At 45.3% G+C, this 9,724-nt stretch overlaps 2 pseudogenes; both read left to right on the top strand.

Annotated features, from left to right (window-relative positions):
• Nucleotides 1-1,652: 1,652 nt before the first annotated feature.
• Nucleotides 1,653-2,702, top strand: LOC125353690 (annotated as a pseudogene).
• A 3,411-nt stretch (nucleotides 2,703-6,113) lies between these two features.
• LOC125353691 lies at nucleotides 6,114-7,283 on the top strand (annotated as a pseudogene).
• Nucleotides 7,284-9,724: the final 2,441 nt, after the last annotated feature.

Genomic DNA, 9,724 nt, shown 5'->3' on the forward strand with positions numbered 1-9,724 from the left:
ATAAGAAATGTACTCACTGCCTTACGTATGAAACTATAACCTCTCTGTACATCACATTGACAATATAAATTAATTAAAAAAGAAATGAATAACAAATGAAATGGAACAATCCTAACAATAACTAATATGTTATGTGGAAGTTTCACTCCTTGACTATATCCATGATGAAATGGATCTGAGGGCTGCCATGGAGATGGCAAGCAAAGCGATGGAGGAGGGGGATGACTGTATGCTCTGAGGATTCTACTCAGTGTCACCTTGAACAGGTGTGGGCAGGCTGACAGGAGATGAAAGGCAGGGGATGGAGAATGAGGGCCACCAGACAGTAAGGGCCTTGATGGACACAGGATGAAAGCCAGAAGACTCCTTTTGGAGAGAGTGTCTCCATCCAACTAGTGCTTAGCCCACTCAACATGAAGAAGATGTTTGGGAAACATTGTTCTGTAATTGGGATATTACCCTCCCCTCTACCCTTGCCCACAGTAACATAATCAAAATTAACAAATGAACTCGTCAGTTTTCAGGAGGGAAAAGAAGTCTTTAAATTTTTTTTTTCTTTATTGTCAAAGTGAAGTACAGAGGGGGGGAAGAAGTTCTTGTGTTGCAGGCTCCTGCACCAGGTGGTCCATGAGATTCCAATACAACAGGAATTTTGTAGAATACAGAACTTGTTAAAAATTGTTTAATAAGGGGCTGGGAATATGGCCTAGTGGCAAGAGTGCTTGCCTCCTACACATGAAGCTCTCGGTTCGATTCCCCAGCACCACATATATGGAAAACGACCAGAAGGGGCGCTGTGGCTCAGGTGGCAGAGTGCTAGCCTTGAGCGGGAAGAAGCCAGGGACAGTGCTCAGGCCCTGAGTCCAAGGCCCAGTACTGGCCGGAAAAAAAAAAAATTGTTTAATAAGTGGTGCTGTGGCTCAAATGGTAGAGCACTAGCCTTGAGCTGAGGAGTTCAGGGACAGAGTTCAAGCCCCATGACTGACAAAAAAAAAAAAAAAAGAAAGAAAGAAAGATTGTTTATAAAAGCTAAGCACTGGTGGCTCACGCCTGTAATCCTAGCTAGCTACTCAAGGGCTGAGATCTGAGGATTGTGGTTTGAAACCAGCCTGGGCAGTCCATGAGCCTCTAATTTCCAATTAACCACTAGAAAACTAGAAGTGACACTGTGGCTCAAAGTGGTGGAGCTCTAGCCTTGAGGGGGAAAAAGCTTAGGGACAGCACTTGGACCCTGAGTTCAAGCCCCAGGATCCCCCAAAATGGTTTGAAAAGGTGGGGCATTGATGGTTCAAGCCTATAATCCTAGCTAGTCAGGAGAAGGAGATCTGAGAGGATGCTAAGATATGAGGATCTCTGTGCCAAGTCAGCCTGGGAAGACAAATGTGAGACACTTCCTTCCAACTAACCAGCAAAAAGCCAGAACTGGAGGTGTGGTTCAGATGGTAGAGCACCAAGCAAGGGTGCAAGGCTGTTGAGTTCAAGCTCCAGTATTAGCACACACACACACAAAAGTTTTAAACTAGGTCAAGCCTCAATGGATCCTACCTGCCTGGTAGCTACTCAGGAGACAGAGATGAGGAAGGTCTCTGTTCAGGGCTGGCCTGGGCAAAACGTTAGTGATGCCAATCTCAACAACTTGATTGTAGTCCAGCATGGCTGTCATGTCAGCCACATGGGAGCCACAGGTAGGAGGAATGTGGTCTGAAGTTGGCCCCAGGCAAAAACATAAGACCCTATCCAGAAAAATAAAAGCAAAAGAACCCAGGGAATGGCTCATGTGGCAGAGCACCTTCCTAGTAAGCACAGTGTTTTGAGTTCAAACCTCAGTACCACTAGAAAAAAAAGATTTTTAAAAAGAAAGTGCTTCTTTTTGGGAAAACACCAAAGGGCGGATGACATGGGTGCCGCTGGAGGGCTCGGAGGCTCCAGGGCCCAGGGCCCAGGTTTGGGAGGCCGTGGCAGCTTCCGAGGAGGCTTCGGTAGCAGCCGTGGAAGAGGCCGGGGTCATGGCTGCGGGACTCATGGAGACAAGGCCGCAGACAAGGAATGGATCCCTGTCACCAAACTGGGCCGCCTGGTTAAGGACATGAAGATCAAGTCTTTGGAGGAGATCCAGCTTTTCTCCCTGTCCATCAAGGAGTCTGAGATTAGTGACTTTTTCCTAGGGGCGTCGCTCAAGGACAAGTGTGAAGATCACGCCTGAGCTGGCCAATGCACCAGGTTCAAGGCATTTGTAGCCATTGGCGACTACAATGGCCATGTGAGTCTGGGTGTTAAGTGCTCCCAAGGAGGTTGCCACTGCCATCCGAGGGACCATCATCCTGGCCAAACTCTCCATTGTCCCTGTGCAGAGAGGCTACTGGGGGAACAAGTTCAGCAAGCCTCACACTGTTCCGTCCAAGATGTAGGGCCACTGTGGATCTGTGCTGGTGCGCCTCATCCCCGCACCCAGAGGCACTGGGATCCTTTCAGCTTCTGTCCCCAAGAAGCTGTCAATGATGGCTGGTGTTGATGACTGCTACACCTCAGCCATGGGCTGTGCTGCTACTTTGGGCAACTTCATCAAGGCCACTTTTGATGCCATCTCCAAGACCTACAGTTACCTGACCCCTGACCTCTGGGGAGAGACCATGTTCACCAAATCTTCTTATCAGGAATTCACTGGCCATCTTGTGAAAACCCACACCAGAGTCTATGGCTGAGGCCCCGGCTCCAGCTGGGCTACAACATAGGATTTTTATACAAGAATAATAAACTGAATCAAGCCTGAAAAAAAAAAAAGAAAGTAGTTGGGGCTAAGAGAGTCATAGAAGGGGTGAATTTGATCAAAGCACATTATATGTATGTACAGAAACAGCACATGAAAACCTTTTGTACAGTTAATATACACTAGAAAGAAATAAGAATTTTATCAGAGGCCAGAGACTCGTGTGTAACCCTAGCCATTCAGGAGTCTGCGATCTGAAGGTCACGATTCAGAGCCAGCCCAGGCAAGAAAGTCAGTGAGACTTTTCTCCAATTTACCACCCAAAGAAGCTGAAAGTGGATCTATAGCTCAAGTGGTAAAGCACCAGCCTTGAGCAAAAAGCTAAGGGATGGTGCCCAAGCTGAGTTCAAGCCTCAGGGTCAGCACACAAAACAAACAAAAACAACCAAGCGGGGGCTGGGAATATGGCAAGAGTGCTTGCCTCCTACACATGAAGGTCTCAGTTCAATTTCCCAGCACCACATATATGGAAAATGGCCAGAAGGGGCGCTGTGGCTCAGGTGGCAGAATGCTAGCCTTGAGCGGGAAGAAGCCAGGGACAGTGCTCAGGCCCTGAGTCCAAGGCCCAGGACTGGCCAAAAAAAAAAACCAACCAAGCGCCTCGTGGGGCAAGGAGAGCCCGCTGGAGAGACTCTTCCATTTGAGAACCAGGGAACAGCACCTTTCAGGAAGTGAAGTGTTTAGAACATAGATGAGCAGATCAAGAGCTCTGCAGGCAAGTCCTTGAACCCGAGTCCCTCCTGCAGGCCTGCACTGCCCACTACAGTCTCAGCTCATTGTCTGAGCCCCATTCCTTTCTGTGTAGATCCTGGTCTGTATTCTTGTTGACACAAGACATACCCTTCACTTTTGTCCATGTGGGGTGTGTGTGTGTGTGTGTGTGTGTGTGTGTGTGTGTGTGTGTGTGTGTGTATGTGTGTGCGTATGTTGGTACAGGCTTGAACTCAGGACCTTGGGCTCTGGCTTAGCTTTTTTCCTTAATGATGATGTTTCTACCATTTGAGCCACACTTCCACTTACGACTTTTTGGGGGTTAACTGGAGACAGTAGTCTCTCAGATTTGTCTTCCCTACCCCTCCCACCAGTTTTGAATCTCAAGCCTCAAATCTCTGCCTCCTGAGAGGCTAGGATTATAGGCTTGACCCACCAAGACCCAGCTATCTCCTTCACTACTGTGTCCTCAGGCAAGACTGGTAACTAGGGCTTGAACTCAATGAGCGAGCACTGTCCCTTAGCTTTTCCTTTAAGGTTAGCACTCCAGTGCCATTTCCTGCTTTCTGGTGGCTAACTGGAGATAAGGATCTCACAGACTTTTCTGCCTGGGCTGGCTTCCAAGTGGGATCCTCAAATCTCAGCCTCCTGGGTAGCTAGGGTTACAGGTGTGAGCCACCAACACCCCTCTTAGCTTATTTAATTTGGAAAGCCCATGAAGTGAGGCCCACAGAGAGGATGCAGAGGGATAAGTACATGGCCTGGGCTTGTGCCCCCAGAGCCTGCTCTGTTCTGCCTTAGGAGACAGTGCTGCTGATCTGGGAGTCTTTGACTCGAACTTCCTCCCTGTGGGAAAACCCTTGTGGGGCCACAGGAGAGCAACAGCCTGGTGAGGAAACCAGTCCAGAATTTCAGTGAATATTTACAAACAGCCAGAAAGCTGCCAGTCAGCCAGTGCTGTGACAGCAGGGCTGCAGGCAGGGACGGCGCTAGTGCTTGGTTAAAGAGGGACAGGAAATGGGGCCCTACGTGAGCCAACTGTGCCCATCCTTGGGCATTGGCCTGACTTGCCGGTCCCCAGAAGTACTCAGCCCACACTAAGTAAGTAATTCTACCACCAACCAGACAGATCTTTTTCATGACTAAAAACTGACTTCAGAAAATGACTCCTTTTTTTTTTTTTTCAGAAAAGGGAGAACGATTGTACAAGATCATCTCCTATTTGTGTCAGCTGGCAAAAGTCACACCACTTATTGGGAAACATTTGAAAAAAAACAACCCAGTCTTAGACTAACACTCAACAATCTCATTCTGAATAAGCTGCATTTACTGAGAAAAAAAGACAGACTGAAAAGACAAATAGAGAAAGTTACTGAACAGCCTCATGTAGAGAAGGGAAAAGGGTAAAGCAGACAGGATTTGCCCACCCTTATTCATCGTCCTTAGCACTTGCTTCAAAAGTCAAGTATGTCCAAGTGTAAGGGCTCACACCTGTAATCTTGCAAAATGACAAGCAAAAAGCCAAGTGAGAAACAAATGATTCATGTTTTCTCTCATATGAAGAAGCTAGATCTAAAATATTGGGACATAATAAATTATACATGTCCCTATGTATACACACAATGAGACCAAAAGAGGATACTCTTAGGAGAGGAACAAAAAGACACAGTGCGGGACTGGGAATATGGCCTAGTGGCAAGAGTACTTGCCTTGTATATATGAAGCCCTGGGCTCAAGTTTTCAGCACCACATATATAGAAAACGGCCAGAAGTGGTGCTGTGGCTCAAGTGGCAGAGTGCTAGCCTTGAGCAAAAAGAAGCCAGGGACAGGGCTCAGGCCCTGAGTTCAAGGCCCAGGACTGGCAAAAAAAAAAAAAAAGGCACAATGCTATGTGCACCTGATCATACAAAATAGTATTTATCACAATGAATGCCAGGAAATGGAAATAAGTTTTTTTTCTATTTTGCTGTTGTTTTCTTTTTGTCTTAGTTGTTTTTCTATATGTCTTTGGGAATGTAGGGAAGGCAAAGGAATAGAGGGACAAAGGGTGAACAAATGTGGCAATGGTACTTACTGGACACTATGCTGAAAATGATCTACACAACTTGTGGATGGGGATGAGAGGGAAAAGCTAGGAGAGAGCAAGGGAAGGGGTAATATTGTCCAAAAGGAAATGTATTCTTTACTTGACTTATGTAACTGTAACCCCTCTGTTTTTTGTTTTTTTTTTTAGCATTTTCAAATAAAAATAGTAAAAAGTAAAAAAAAAAAATTCATAAAAAGCCAGGCTGGAGGTGTGGCTCAAGTGGTAGAGCATCAAGCGAGCAAAGAAGCCAAGGATGCATGAGACCCTAAGTTTAAGCCCTGACACCACCACCAAAAAGCCAAACATGACCACTGAACAGGGCATCCATATAAGCATTATTCATAATAGTACGGAGGAGAAATACTTCAAAGGAATAGCATACAGCAATAAACAGGAACCAGTTTCTGAGCATGCTACCATCTGGGTGGGCCTTGAGGGTGTGATGCTCAACGAAAAAGCTGGCCTTGGCTGCGGGATATGATACATTATTGTCCCAGTTATACAAAATGTCTAAAAAGGTCAAACTAAGCTCCTGCTTGCACTTGCAGATGGTGTCTGGTGCTGAGAGGTTGCTCCAGACCTCAATTGCTCACCATGCAAGCACCATCTCTCAGGGCATTTCTGCCTCTGTGGTCCTTAGACCTGGTGCTTCTAGAAGAACGCACTTGACAAATAGACTGTGGTCTGGCTCTACTCAAGCAAAATTTGCCTTTAGCACTAGTTCTTCACATTCTGCTCCTGCTGCCACCCAGCATGCACCTTATTTTAAAGGTACAGCCCATCCCAATGGAGAGTTCCAGGAGCTTAGCCTTGATGACTTTCAGGAGAAATACCCAGTGCTTTTCTTCTATCCTTTGGATTTCACCTTTGTGTGTCCTACAGAAATTGTTGCTTCTTGTGACAAAGCCAGTGCATTTCATGACATGAGCTGTGAGGTCATTGCAGGTTCGTTGGACTCCCACTTTAGCCATCTTGCCTGCATCAGTACACCAAGGAAGAATGGAGGCTTAGGTCACATGAACATCACACTCGTGTGTGATTTAACTGAACACACTTCCCGGGATTGTGGTATGTGGTTGGAAGGTCCTGACCTTGCTCTCAGAGGCCTCTTCACAACTGACCCCAGTGGAATCATCAGGCACCTGCATGTCAGTGACCTGCCAGTGGCTGGAGTGTGGGAGACACCTCCGCGTGGCGAAGACGCTCCAGTCTGTGAAAACCCATGGAGCAGTCTGCTCTGCACACTGGACTCCAGACTCTCGGACAATCAAGCCAAGCCCCACAGCTCCTGAAGAATACCCAAAGAGGGCCCCTCAGGTGCTGTGTGTGCCCGAGGCCTCACTAAAGAAAAGAACCTCAGCTGGCACCCTTTTAGCATTTCAAAAATTGTTTATAGAAGGAAAAACCCAATCATGTTTGTATTTATAGTTGTTCTTCTTCTTCTTTTTTTTTTTTAATGAAGAAAGCCCTCTTGTTTCCACTTCCTGGACAGGTATTACTCTTAATGTTTTCTTTTTTGTAACTGGCTAAGACTTTGTCCAGATGCTAAGAAGTTCTTTCCTAGCAATGTCTTTATTGATAATGTCTTCAGGGGGCAAAGGAAGTAAAATTCCTTTGTAGTCTTAGGCCCTGAGCCTTAGCTGCACCAAAGCAGCACAGCACAGAATGTTTCTGATCAAGGGTCCTGATTTTTCCCCTTGAAGTTCTTTGTGTTTTAATACAATTTCCTCTAAGGCAACATAGCTTTATGTTGTTAGGCTCTGTTGTCTAAGCAAACACTCAAAATGGATGTCTATGTGCTGGAAACAAATGTGAATTGTGACTCAAACACAGTGGCAATGTGACTTAACTGCTCAGGCATGACCCCACCCAAGGTTTATAGACTTCAGTCACTTTACTTATTTTATTCATTAGCTGACTTCGTTCAATGTGTATTTTCAGATAATGATTAGATGTAATTATAAAGGATTATATTAAACCCAGGGATTGAATTTTGATTCAAGTGCTTGATGTAAAATATAACATAAAAGTAACATACTTTAACATTTTTTTAAAAAGGCAAAAGTATAGAGAGAAAAAAACTCTAGAGCACAGATGGCTGTCATGGAGGTGGGAGGGCAGGCTCTGTACAAATGGGTGTGAAGGACTTTCTGGGGTGAAGCCAGTGTTCTAACCCCGAGGCATGAGCAGGGCAAGCTGTATAAATTCATTAGAGCACATGTAATTCAACTCTAGAGTGAATTTTAGAGTATGTAAATTGTACCTCAAAAAAACAAAATGACCAGTGGCTCACACCTGTAATCATAGCTACACAGGAGCCTGAGATCTGAGGATAGTGGTAGTTCAAAGCCAGCCCTGGCAGGATAGTTCATGAGACTCTTATCTCCAATTAATCACCAGAAAACCGGAAGCAGTGCTGTGGCTCAAGTGGTAGAGCACTAGCCTTGAGCTGAAGAGCTCCAAGATAGTACACAGGCCCAGAGTTCAAGCCCTATAAGTTGCAAAAAAAAAGATAAGTTGATGAGAAAAAGGTGAGCAGATAGGCTTTGGTCTACTTTGAGTTTTCTGCATATGCTGCCCAGTTCTCCCAGCACCAGTAGTTGAAGAAGCTATGTTTATTCCATTGTATGTCGTTAGCTCCTTTGTCGAATATCAGCTGACTGTAAGAGTGTGGTTTTATTTCTGGATCTTCAATTCTAATCCATTGTTCTTCCGGTCTGTTTTTATACCAATACCAGGCTGTTTTTGTTATGATGGCCCTGTAGTAGAGCTTGAAGTCTGGTATTGTGATACCTCCTGCACTGCTTTTTTTTGCCTAGAATTGCTTTGGCTATTCCAGGTCTTTTGCTGTTCCATATGAATTTATGGGTTGCTTTCTCTATTCCAGTGAAGAATGTGACTGGGATTTTGATAGGGATTGCATTGAATTTGTATAACAATTTGGGCAATATGGCCATTTTCACTATATTGATTCTGCCTACCCATGAGCATGGGAGGTCTTTCCATCTCCTTGTGTTTTCTTTGATTTCCCTTATTAGATTTTATGGTTTTTTTTTTTTTTTTTTGGCCAGTCCTGGGCCTTGGACTCAGGGCCTGAGCACTGTCCCTGGCTTCTTCCCGCTCAAGGCTAGCACTCTGCCACTTGAGCCACAGCGCCGCTTCTGGCCGTTTTCTGTATATGTGGTGCTGGGGAATCGAACCTAGGGCCTCGTGTATCCGAGGCAGGCACTCTTGCCACTAGGCTATATCCCCAGCCCCCCCTTATTAGATTTTTATAGTTCTCATTAAATAGGTCCATCACGTCCTTGGTTAAGTTGATCCCTAGGTACTTTATTCTTTTTTTGGCTACTGTAAATGGAATTGTTTCCATAATTTCCTTTTCTGCTTGTACATTGCTGGTGTACAGAAAAGCTGCTGACTTTTGTGGATTGATTTTGCCAAAATGGTTTATTAGGTGCAGGAGTTTGGGGCTGAGTTTTTTTGGGTCCTTCTGATGTAAGATTAGGTCATCTGCGAATACGGATAACTTGATTTCTTCCTTGCCGATGTGGATCCCTTTGATGTCCTCCTCTTGTCTTATTGCTATGGCTAGGGATTCCAGCACTATGTTGAAAAGAAGTGGGGAGAGTGGGCATCCTTGTCTTGTTCCTGAGTTTAGGGGGAATGATTTAAGTTTCTCTCCATTTAATATGATGTTAGCAGTTGGTCTGTTGTATATGGCTTTTATTGTTTTGAGGAATGTTCCATCTATTCCTGTACTCTCCAGAGCTTTTAATAAGTATGGATGTTGTATTTTTTTTTTTTTTTTTGGGCCAGTCCTGGGCTTGGACTCAGGGCCTGAGCACTGTCCCTGGCTTCTTTTTGCTCAAGGCTAGCACTCTGCCACTTGAGCCACAGCGCCACTTCTGGCTGTTTTCTGTATATGTGGTGCTGGGGAATCGAACCCAGGGCCTCATGTATACGAGGCAAGCACTCTTGCCACTAGGCCATATCCCCAGCTCCTGGATGTTGTATTTTGTCAAAGGCTTTTTGGGCATCGACTGAGATAACAATGTGATTCTTGATTTTAGTTCTGTTTATGTGGTGAATTACATTGATTGATTTATGGATGTTGAACCATCCTTGTGACTGTGGGATGAACCCTACTTGGTCATGATGT

The sequence above is a fragment of the Perognathus longimembris genome, chromosome 6 (assembly GCF_023159225.1).
Source record: "Perognathus longimembris pacificus isolate PPM17 chromosome 6, ASM2315922v1, whole genome shotgun sequence".
Classification (NCBI taxonomy): domain Eukaryota; kingdom Metazoa; phylum Chordata; class Mammalia; order Rodentia; family Heteromyidae; genus Perognathus; species Perognathus longimembris.